Raw genomic sequence first — 12,422 nt, forward strand, 5'->3', positions numbered from 1 at the left:
TCGAAGAGGCAATTGTCTTGTCCCACTTGCTTTTTGAAATTTCATGTCTCTCATTAAATTAAACTACTATCATTATCATAACTCAGCGAAACAAGTTTTTAGCATCTTTAAAACTATTTTCTATTGAAATACAAATTCAGTTTAATTACATGTTTATAGATTTGCTTCTACATTTCAAAAGCAGAAAAACTTATTTAATCGAATGTTTTTTGTCTCGTGTGACATGTGTCCCAAACTTCAAATGTAATAGAACAAGGATGTTTTTCGAACAGAAGCAAAATGGAACACTTAGTTTGTGTATTTTGTTAATTGAAGGGATAAATATGAGTGGTGTCTTTTAGCAAAAATATGAGAGATATTGGTGTAGACGGAGCTAGCAAGAGGGCGAAGTGTGTTTGAATTGTGAAACAGATGAGGTGGGTTTGCTCATGCATATCCACACACTCATTGGATACTCTTTTAATCTTAATCTTCCAAAAATGCTCATTTTATTTCAAATCATCTATAAGTAAAATTATTCACACTTACTTTTTTTAACTACTTCACTTTCAAATCACTTCTATTTTTAAACTCCTGTTTTAGATGCAAGTCTTTTGACGTGGCCCTTCACGGTTTTGTTTTTTAAAATGTTCACGTAGATTCAAGAATCAATATCTTTACTAAATTTTATTAGTAAAGGCCTTGCCTCTTCTTCACCTCAATGTTCCAGTTTCAAATTTGTTGTTATTAAATACACTGCACCTAATATTAATTATCGAATGTTCATACTCTTTTTTTTTCAATAAATATTTTAATTTTGTATATCTTCACATAGTATAATAATCGATTATTCTAAATTTTAATATAAAAATTAACATGGATTTCATCTAATCTCTCATGTTTTTGTTTTTGTTTTATTTTTATGTTATTTTTCATGGGGTGTTAATTTTTTAAAAAAAAAGCACTAAAGGAAAAGGTGTTTATAGATAAACACTGGTCTCAATTTCTAAATAATGAAACTTTTAAAATGCTAAAATAAAATATCATATTATATTAAAATTGAGTATAAATTCTGAACTGGTGGCAAGAGTTATATCTTTAACTTTTGTTGAATTTTAATATAAAATTGGACTTTATCTTGATGAACTAAACAATTGTTTTCCTTTAAAATGTGGATTGCAAATAGCTAACACACGATTGGGGAGGTCAAAGTTTTACCTAAATACGTATTAATTTGATTAGCCCCACATATTACAACATAATTATAGGTATCAATTTTGTAGGTGTGCCTACCTAAGATGCCAATTTTGTAGTTTCAAGTAGTGCTCAGTTTTATTTTTTTGTTTTTGAAAGAAAGTGCTAAGCCCAATAGCAACCAACACAACCAAAAATATCTGGAAAAAAGTAATAATAAATTTGCACAAAATAAATTAATAAGTATAATGATCTTCTCTAAAAGTTCACACTCATCATTTGTTGTACTATTTTTTGTAACAAGAGTTTCAATCTAAAAAAAATTAAAAAAATTAGTTGTTTCCTGTTTTACTTTATTCATTAAATACGTAAAATAAATTTTAAAAATATTTCGAAACCCAGTGCACTCAAGGAAAATAAAATAAAAAAATAGGAATCTAAAAAAAAATATTATCCCGTTAACAGATCATTTTAAAATAAGGATATAAAATCTACATAACACAAAGAGTCATTACATGTGAGTTTGTTATTCTACACAAATGATCAATATTAAATATTTTTAAAAAATATCACTAAAAACTATTTATATATTTTAGTTTGATCATAAAAATCTAATCGTAAAAGTTTATTCTCTCCACTCACGTTAAAAATTCCTTCACTAGATACCTCCCCTGATATAAGGTGCAATTGTTTATTTTTTTAGAAACAAGTTTTTAATAAAAATAATTATTAATTACGATTTTTTACATGTTTTAGTAAATTTTTAAAAAGTAATAAGCAGAAAAATTAGTTTTCTACTTTTTTTCAAAAAAATATCTTGGATTTACTCCTAAAGAAAACAGAAGATATAGTAGAAAAGGTTAAAACTTAAAAAAAAAGCTTGTTTTAACCATAACTAAACATATATTAATGTTTACTTATATAAGAATTATTTAAAATAAATTACTTTCTTGACTGTTATTTTGTTTGATACAAACAACCTACAACAAAATCATAAAATAGAAACAAATTTTTAGATACTAAAATAATTAATTACAATAGTAATTAAATTAGATACCATTCTACCAAATTTAGAAACTTGATTGCTAATTAGATACCAATTTAAAAACTATTTAATAAATAATATAAATTAATTTAAAAACCAGTTTTGTTTTTAGTTCCTATAATAGTCTCTAATTTAGTTACGCAACTAATTATTTTGATCTCTAAAAATTTTGTTTCTATTTCATTATTTTCTTGTAGTGCGATATGAAATCTCAATTTTGATAAAAAAAAAATGCTAGCATAGTGTAAAATTAAAAAATATCTCTATTTTCCCTTCATCTCAAAACACGTGTTCAATGCCAAGAAATAAAGACACTTCCATGTTTGAAATTGTGCACTATTTAACTTTGTTTATTTTTCAAGCAATAATAATTCAATAAATAATCAAATTATCATTTCTCCTTTTTACTTTCTATTTTCTTCTTTTCTTTTACCTCTACTCCTCAATCACTTTCCATCATGGTTAATAAAAAAGCACAAGTTAAATTCTAGTATCTTTAAACTTTTTAAAGATAAATTTTACATTCTTTATATTTCAAATTATAAAACTAATTAAATTCCTTGTTTTTCGTTTTTGTATTTTAAAATACTTACTTTCTTCTATGATTCTATTTTAAAATCATAAAGAAAAGACATATAATTGAAATTGTTGATTCCTTTATAATAGTTACTTCAAATTTATTTAACATGTATCTATTAATTTTTTTTACTATATATTTCAAAAATAAATATCATCATATAAGTATGATTATGTTACATAAAATAGTATTAGTTGCGTTAATAAGTCACATTAGTTTATAATAACTATTAAATTAATGTGAAGCGTGGAGTCAGACTGTGACTGTCTATAATAATATAATATAAACTCGTCTTCAATATGGAGCACTGTGTGTATTAATTAACTATTAAAAAGATACAGATTTTGTGTTACTTTTTAATCTCTTCAAGGGTAGCAAAAACTAAGCAGCTACATGCTATGAAAAGATAAAAGAAAAATGAAGAAAAATATTTATTGAGTATTCATTTCATTATAGTTTTAAGAAGTCATAAACAAACTGAATTTGAACAGTAAAATTTACACCAGAAAGATGAAGATGATTCATAATGTTACAGATTCAACCTTGTATAATGGAGGATTACCTTCACAATCCTACAGAAATTGAAAACTACACAATCTACTTTTTCCTTCACATCACAAGCTTTGAAAATTAGTGACAAAACTTGCATGCTTAAAAAAACATTGGAGAACCAATATCATTAGTTCTGACATCTCCATAAAAAATTGCAGGCTAATAGTACTGACATGTATCAGTGTTTATATGTAAAAAAATCTAAGTTAGTTAATTAAAATATTGTAATATATTATAAGTATTTCAATATGCTACAACATCAGTTTATGTAATAAGAGTTGTTGGATAAATGGCATAGGGATTAGACAGAGACACTGAACCGCAAATTACTTTGGATCTTAATTTTTTTCACTTATTGTTTTGTTCTTTTTTTTTTCATCTTAGTATTTGGTCCCTGTCATTATTAAACTCTGACGAGTTATTAGTGAAAACAAAATATTTTTTTTAAAAATAATAATTAACCAATATACACTACAAGACAATCATAAAAATATCAATTTTAGAGATAAAAAATAAATAGTTGGTATAGTGATTAAATTAAATATCATTTTAAAAAGTAAAAAGAGTTTTAGTTTATAAATTAGTTTCTATTATTGTTTAAATGGTTTCTAAATTGGTATCTAATTAGCAATCAAGGTTTTTTTATACCAAATTTAGAATCTAAATAATTGACAGTTAAAACTTTGGTAACTAATTAGATACCAATTTAGAAACTATTTAACAATAATAGAAACTAATTTAGAAATCAATTTTTTTTAGTTTCTAAAATAGTATCTAATTTAATTATTACAACAAATAATTATTATTTTTTTTTTAAATTATTTTTATTTCATAATTTTATTATAGTATAGTGTATATCAATATATTTATATTTTTCATTAAATATATAAAAAATAATACAATAAACTCATTTCAAATGTATTTTAATTTACTAAAAACATGATATTAATTTGTATCCATTATATTTCTCAAATAAGTCAAACTACAGCCTGAATAGGTTGGCGATAGAATAATATGTTGTAGATAAAAAAAATAGTAATATATATATATATATATATATATATATATATATAAATCATTTAGTTGCTCACTCAAAAGCTCTATTACATGCAACTTCATATGCTCCTGTGTAAAAACACGATCATTATAGATAAAAAAAACTAACAAGACACAACAAACAACATGGTAAGCTAGATATAAAATAATTCTATATGATTTCAATTTCAATTTAACAAACATAATTCATCAAGTCTCATACAATTTCTCAAACCATTAAGTGTCTACTAAAATTCACAATTCATATTTCACATGTCAGACTTTTACTTACTCACAACACATAGACATTTGACTTTACTTTCGGAATACTCGTGCATTGACTTAGACTCATATATTTGCACCTGTCATACTATATCACTGTCATAAATAATCTCAATATCATCTCTCCTAATATGTCAAGGTTAATTCATATAACAAGTCAAATTAGTTATCTTTTAAACAACTTATTCATTCATATGAACCTCCTTCATCTATTTGATTCCATTATCTCAGGAGAGTCAGGATATATCATTCTAGATGAATCCTTAGTCAATGCACATCCTAAACAATCTTAACACGATGTTTTTTTTCCTGACAATACTATGTCTTGATTAAAATTCATATTTTGAATCTGACAATATAAAAAATTACACAATCAAATCATACCAAAGTTTAGACTTTCCAAAACACACAATAATTCATTCAATAATCATATAATTATTTAATTAAAGATTTTTCAATTTAATATACACAAAATAAAATTTTACATAATTTATAAGTAAAAACTATACAGGAAAAAAGTAAACCAACCTTTAAAAACAAATATTAAATTTTCAATTTTTTTTTTGAAAAAAAGATTTTGGCCTGAGCTAAAATCTTTTTGTGTGAGCGAAAATAGACCAGCGTGTACCCAATATTTTTTTTTTGGCTTGAACGAAATTTTTAGTGTGAGCGTAAATAGACTAATGTGCACCAGGATTTTTTTGGCTTTACCCAAAAAAAGTTGGTTTGAACGAAAATGGACTAGCAACACTCAAGACTTTTCCCATTTTCGCTTGAACAAAATTTCACTTAGTTTGAGCGAAAATATACCAGAAAGTACCTGACAAATTACTCCATTTTTGCTTTGAACAATATCTCATATTGTTTTAGCGAAAATAGACCCGAGAGTACCTAATATTTTATTCAAATTGTTATCTTATCAAATATACTAAACCAAAGTACATAGTCCCGATTAGAGTTGAATAATTACTCTAAATCAAAATCAAACCACCAATACTTAACAAAATTATCTTTTTAGTGATTCGTCAAACTATTTAAATACATTCATTTACTTATTCAAATAAAAAATAATATAATTTTATAACAACTACCATATATAAAATTTCACATTCAAATCTCAATAAACTTTTAATATACTTAAAACAAACAATTTGACAAGAAAATTTGAGACTGGTGACCACGTCACCCCCACATCCAAATTTTTTAGCCTAGTGTTCTATTGGAAATTAAGGCGAGCTTCCCTTATCTGAACTTGAGCAGATGCTCACTAAAAGCTCAAAATCTACAAAAAACTTAAAAGGTAATTAACATGCATCATAGAGTCATGATAAAAAATTTAACTATATCACTAAGACCCTAAACTAATAAATATTCACCCTGAAATTAAAAGAGTCACATGTAAAGCAAAGACAGATACAACCTAACAAGTTCAAAATTTAATTAAAAGAGAAGAGAAAAAAAATGAAATTACTTTGTTAGAGATTCTGATTAGATAATCTTGTAGTATTTACTGTCAAGAGTCTGATGACAGACTCCGATCGTCAAATTGATGAGCGAGGAGATCAAAATCTTATAGAAAAGACAGATGAAAGGAAAAATAGATTTCTAAAAAGATGATGGTTCTTTTGAATAAATCATGAATAATTAAATTTCTATTTATATACTCTTTTAACTTTAATCATAAATATTCATGTGTCATTTTAATTGTACCTCTTCTACTCTAAGACTATTTTTCTTCTTCCTTACATGGTCATATAAGGGTATAAAAAATTAAGAAAGCATATTTAATGATTGTTATATCAAAATAGAAAAACGTGCAGATTAAATAATACATGAAATTAGAAATTAAAGTTTATTTTCACTGCAATATTAAAATTTGAAAAATATACATTTTAAGTAATTTAAAATAATTAATAAAATATATCAAATATCTCAATTTACTATCAAATATGTTTTTTATTTTGCTATGTTCGAGTAGAGTAATTTTCCACTTCTACATTTATGCAAATGTAATGGATATGAACACTAAATAGTTTTTTTTTTAATGAAATATTTTTAAGTTCACATATTTTTAATTAACTAATTTAGTAAATTTCAAAATACTGAGAACGGTCATAACTAATATGTTAAAAATATTAAATTTATATAGGTTATATTTAAGTCAACCGATAATTTTCATTTTTATTATTGTAATTCTTATTTTTAAAAATTTATATTTTGAAAAAAACATTAAAATAAGATCTATTCAGAACATGTATATCTAAATTCCAGAGTTAAAAAAAAATCACATCTATTTTGTATCGTGAATTTTATTGATATAACGTTTTTTCTTATTAAATTGTAAAGGTCAGATAAACATACATAAATTATTTTCATATATCATTAAAAAACATTTAATAATAATTAATTTAAAAACACAAAATAATTACTTATTATATTATTAAATTAAATATCATTTTATAAATTATAAAATTATTACTATCTAAATAATTTATAAATTAATATATAATATTAACTACAAAATTTTTAGTTACTATCTATTTTATATTCTAAATTAGTTATATATCAAACTATAAACTACATATACTTTATAAACCTTTGTTATTAATGAAAAATAATTTAAATATTAATAATTTATTAATTTATAAAATATATAACTTAATTAATATAATAATTAATTATTTTTATTATTAAATTAATTACTATTTAATGATTTTTTAATTGTGTTTAATAATAATAGTTATATTTATTAACTCAACTTAAAACATTCAGACAACAAAGTAATAATTATTTCATTAAATTATAAAATTAAAAGAATGCGATATTTAAATTAATAGTTATGAAATATTTTTTTTAAGGTTACATCACTTTTTTTTACCATCGTTACATTTTTCCTGTGAGAAAAATATACCGAGAGAGTTTTATTTTATCTTGGTATAAATTTCTTATATTCCATACAAAAGCTAATCTTGTTTCGGTATGATCCTCACTACTTTTATATTAAAAATTTGACTGCCAACTAAACATAATGATTAAGAGTCAATGAATAAAAAAATGGACAAAAAATTGAATACACTAAAGTGCCAAAATTTGTATATTTAACATTATAAAAAGGCTAAAAAAATGTCAGGTCCAATAAACTTTTTTCACTTGGATAACTTTGAAATCTCTTGCTATAAATATTTTAGTGTTTAAATTCTATCAAATGTACCAATTAGATGGAGTGTTAAAAAAAATCATTGGACATGAAAATGGAATATCAACAACAAAGAAGACACAAAGCTGAAGGACAATTAGATTTTTTTTTTTTCAAAATGAGAATTGAATTGGAGGGAGCAAGGGTCATGGGAGGAGTGTGATTAATCTATCCCAGAAGGAACCAAATAAGAAACGGGAGAGTGTAAATAGCACAAACTTAAATTGTTAAGTCCGTGTAACGGGCCCAGTACATATATTAAGCAAAATACAAAAATAAATAACGGTGTTTCTTCCTGCACCCTGTCAAAATTTTTCTTGCACTCCATAAAATATCAAAATATCTCATATCTTATTTTTAAAAACTCTTTTCAAAATATATTTCAGAAAATTTATTTCGGAAAGCACGTCCCAAAATGTATTATACACATTCCAAAAATCTTTTTCTGAAAATTCTCTCAAAAAAATATTTTCCAACATACATTTATAAATTCTAAAAGTAAGTGTTTAGAAAGATTTCAAAAATACTAATATAGAACTCGTGTTAAAAAAAGTAAAATCATCTTTTCAAACATTGATATGAATAAACACCCAAAATAACATCAAACAAGTGGAGAAAAAATTACCACATTTTTTTCTATTTTTTATTTAATCATGTATATTTTACCCTTTTAGGAAAAAATTCTAAAGTATAGAATAAAGGGTTTTTATCTGTTATTAATTTTATCAAAGTGAACAAAAAGTGTAGTTATTTCAGAAAAATTATTTTCGAATTAAGATAAAGTGGTAAAAGAATTTTGTAGTGTTAGAAAGTCCATCATAACTTGAACAAATTACAACTCATCTCTATATTTTACTATTTTCTTGATTTTGTTGCTGTGCGAGTAACTTAATATTGAAATTATTTTTAAATTATATAATGAAATTTTTTGAACATTAATTTAAAGTCAATTTCAACGTTCACATTATATAATTCAAAAATATTATATTTCAAATTATATAATTTATAAGTTAATTTTTAGAAAAATATTATTTTTAAATTATACAATAAAAAAATGGAGTTTGGAAATCACTGTCCAAAAGTCATTATTTTTATAGAAAATTTTCCAAATTTTACAATCAAAATACGTTATTGAAATAGTTCAAACTTTTGTTATCTACTACAGACAAGGAAGCAATAATAATGAAAGAAGGTGATCGTAGCGAGAGAACCAAAATAGTATATATATGACAACAACAAGAATAACATCTAAGAAAATAATTTTATCTTTTATAAACTCAATGAAAATAAATAAGCAAAATAACCTGTAACTGCCTAATTTTTTTCTTTTTTATAAAAGCCCAGCAGCCCGCTAAAAACAAAAAAAACTTCACTCCCTTCCTCTCTCATTTTCTCTTCTTTCTCTTTCTTTTTTTCACCTTCCAAATCTCATTTTGATTTTGGAAATCTCTTTTTAGACTAATTTTTCAGACGAAGCTAGTATTCTCTTGTTAATGAAAATGATCAACCTAATTTATGAATTACGAAGTTAACTTGTGGTTTTTATTTGATAAATTAGTTTTTTTTTAAAATGAGGTATGTTTGCTTTTAGTTTCAAATTTGTTCGACAAAATTTCACTAGGTTTAACGGATTTGACATGCAAATTTAGAATGTTCATGGTCCCAGATTCACTAAGTGTCTTTTCCTACCCATGAAGTGATTTTAAATGCAAAGTTAGGAGAGATTTAATCATTAATTTTGTTGAGTGAATTTTTCACGCACTTAATGAATTTCAATTGCAATCTTATGGTGCTTTCGACCTTAAATTTGTTCAATCAAATTTCATGCGCTCAACGAATTTGAGATTTTTTGTGTGTGTTTTTTTTGCCTCAATGTTTGCTCAAATAATTTTCATGCGCTCAAGCCAATCTTAATTTACTCATATAATTTTGACAACATTTGCTATTTTGTTTATCTAATTTTTTTATGTTTTTTCTATAGGTCATGAAACTAAACTAAATCTTTTAAAAAATATTTTGTAAATTATAAATAATTACAACATTCAAAGGTTTATATTTGATTTAATTTATATAACATAAGTGTTTAAAACAATTTATTCAATTGATTTGCGAAATTTGTTTGTTATATGAGTATTGTTGATATTTTCTAACAATTTTAACTGTACACACATTTTTGTGATTGAATGATATGTGATGAATTAGATGAAATATGAATTATGTGGATTGTGACCGAAACATAATATTTTTAGAAAAAAAAATATCGTGTTGAAATTGTTATAACTGTGTATTGATTTGTGAGTATTATATGGAGGGAAGATCTTAACTCTATGTATCATGGAATCACATAAATTAATATTATATGTGATGCGAGTCAAATGAGATTCATATGATTGAGTATGAGGTTTGAAATAATTGATCATATGAATTTATTTTGTCATATAAGGTGATTTGATATTTAGACGATTATGTAATAGTAATATGACATGTGCATGTCTTTGAGTGTTAATTTCAATATATGGGTCTTTCGAAAGTAGAGTAAATGTCTATGTGTGGATGTCAATGGATTTATGACGTGAATGATATTGCCTGCTTAGTATACAATTGGAATGAATGAAGTGCGATGATTCATGTACTGAATAATTCAGAATCTAGTTTTTTATTAAGAGTTTAAAAGAACCACTAGTTTATTATATTTTCTTGTTATTGTTTTTTTTTTAAAAATTTGCGATAATTGTATGTTGCACGTAAAGATATGATAGTGTAGGTTTTAAGGCATATGTGTGATTTTCTTTTTAATTCTCTGATATTTTGTTTAATAAATTTAAATATTTAAAAGTAAATATACGGTTTTGGTATATAATAATATAATATGCTCATGTAAATTTTATTTGTATATTAACTGTTATCACACATAAATATAAATTTAATAAGATGTCTTGTTCATCACTCATAGGTTATAAAAAAAGAAAAAAAAAGGAAGATTAGGCTTCTACTAGTCCAAATATAATAATGACAAATAAAAAACAAACTAGTTAGCACATTATATAATCCTAATGTGTTAACGTAGTAAAAGAAGTTTTAGTATAATTAAAATGATGTTCAGATATTTACGAAGCGATTATTTAAATTTATCTGCATGATACATTAGCGTATTAATGTATATTTATCATATTGATTAAATATTTAAAAATTAAAAATATAGTTGATGTATCCTACGCTCACGTATTTTGAATAATTTATTTAAGGAAAAAATATATTTAATTTATACATATAATGTAATCAATCTCTGATCTAGTTGACTATAAACATACATTTCAACAAAATACATAATTAGAAAATAATAATCAATGAATAAAATATATTATTAAACTAAAAGACAACAATAATATAAATAAGTTGATAAAAGTAACCTAGTTATTATTTTCTTAGATTCGGCATTAAATAATTATTGAAAATTTGACTGCATTCATGAGTAGGTGGAACCGGTCTGCATACTAGGTAAAATGTAACAGGTTGAGGTTTCAGAGCATATATGGTTAGAATTTCTGACCACGTGCCAACTAGGTTAGTTGAAAATTTGACAATGCTAACATTTATGATTTTTTCATTTTCAATGATCATCGATGCTACCTTCGAAAAACATCATCAATGCTGCTGCTGTAGCTTTATACCAGAGGCTTTTACCTTCGTTAAAACTACACCCACCCAGTATTAAAAAACCTGCTGTTTTAGGTAAAGTTTAAGCTTTACGAAAAAAGAGAGTAAACGATGAAAATAAATTTTACTTTTAATTAAAAGAAACTGAAAACAAGTTTTTCTTACCTGTTCTAACTTCTAACTGTTAAATGCAAAAACATTTCAAACATTGCCCTCGTTGCCTGACTTGGTAAACATTCTGGGAAATAAAGCAGTCTATGAGAACCACATTTCATGATGTCACAAATGTATCGATGGCCTAGAAAAGAATCACAGAATTATTAAAATATACAAATGAAAAAAAAATTCCATTCAAAACAATAAAATACCTACTAATGTGGAAAATCAAAACCATTACAGAAAAAGTAAACTACTTTGGAAATAGACAAAAACATAAGAATCAGTAATGGAATTCTCCAATTAACTTAAAATAATCAACCATGAAAGATTTAATTTCAACAACTAAATTACAAAACAAATATAAAGACTAAAACGGACACTAAGCTCGTTTTAATTATCATTTAATGTTTATGTGAGTTTTTTTAAGACTAATATCAATATTTATTGTAATAACTCCATTTATCTAATATTTGCTTATATATCATAAAACTATAACTCTAATATAAGAGAATATGATTAGGACTGTATATAATCATTCACACACTTAAGGAAACACCACCTAATTAACCAAAATTGCAATAAAAAAGTAAATCAATGGAAGTAACATTCAATTAATCCAACATGTGACTAGAGGTGTTAAAAATATGAGAAACAGTGTAAAAAAGTTAACAAAAGAAGATGAGAGAAGTTTAGAGATGAAAGTTTTAAAAAATTACAAAATTTAGAGATAAATAATCAAATAGTTT

This window comes from Phaseolus vulgaris, chromosome 6 (genome assembly GCF_051622355.1).
Source record: "Phaseolus vulgaris cultivar YP4 chromosome 6, ASM5162235v1, whole genome shotgun sequence".
In the NCBI taxonomy this organism is placed as follows: domain Eukaryota; kingdom Viridiplantae; phylum Streptophyta; class Magnoliopsida; order Fabales; family Fabaceae; genus Phaseolus; species Phaseolus vulgaris.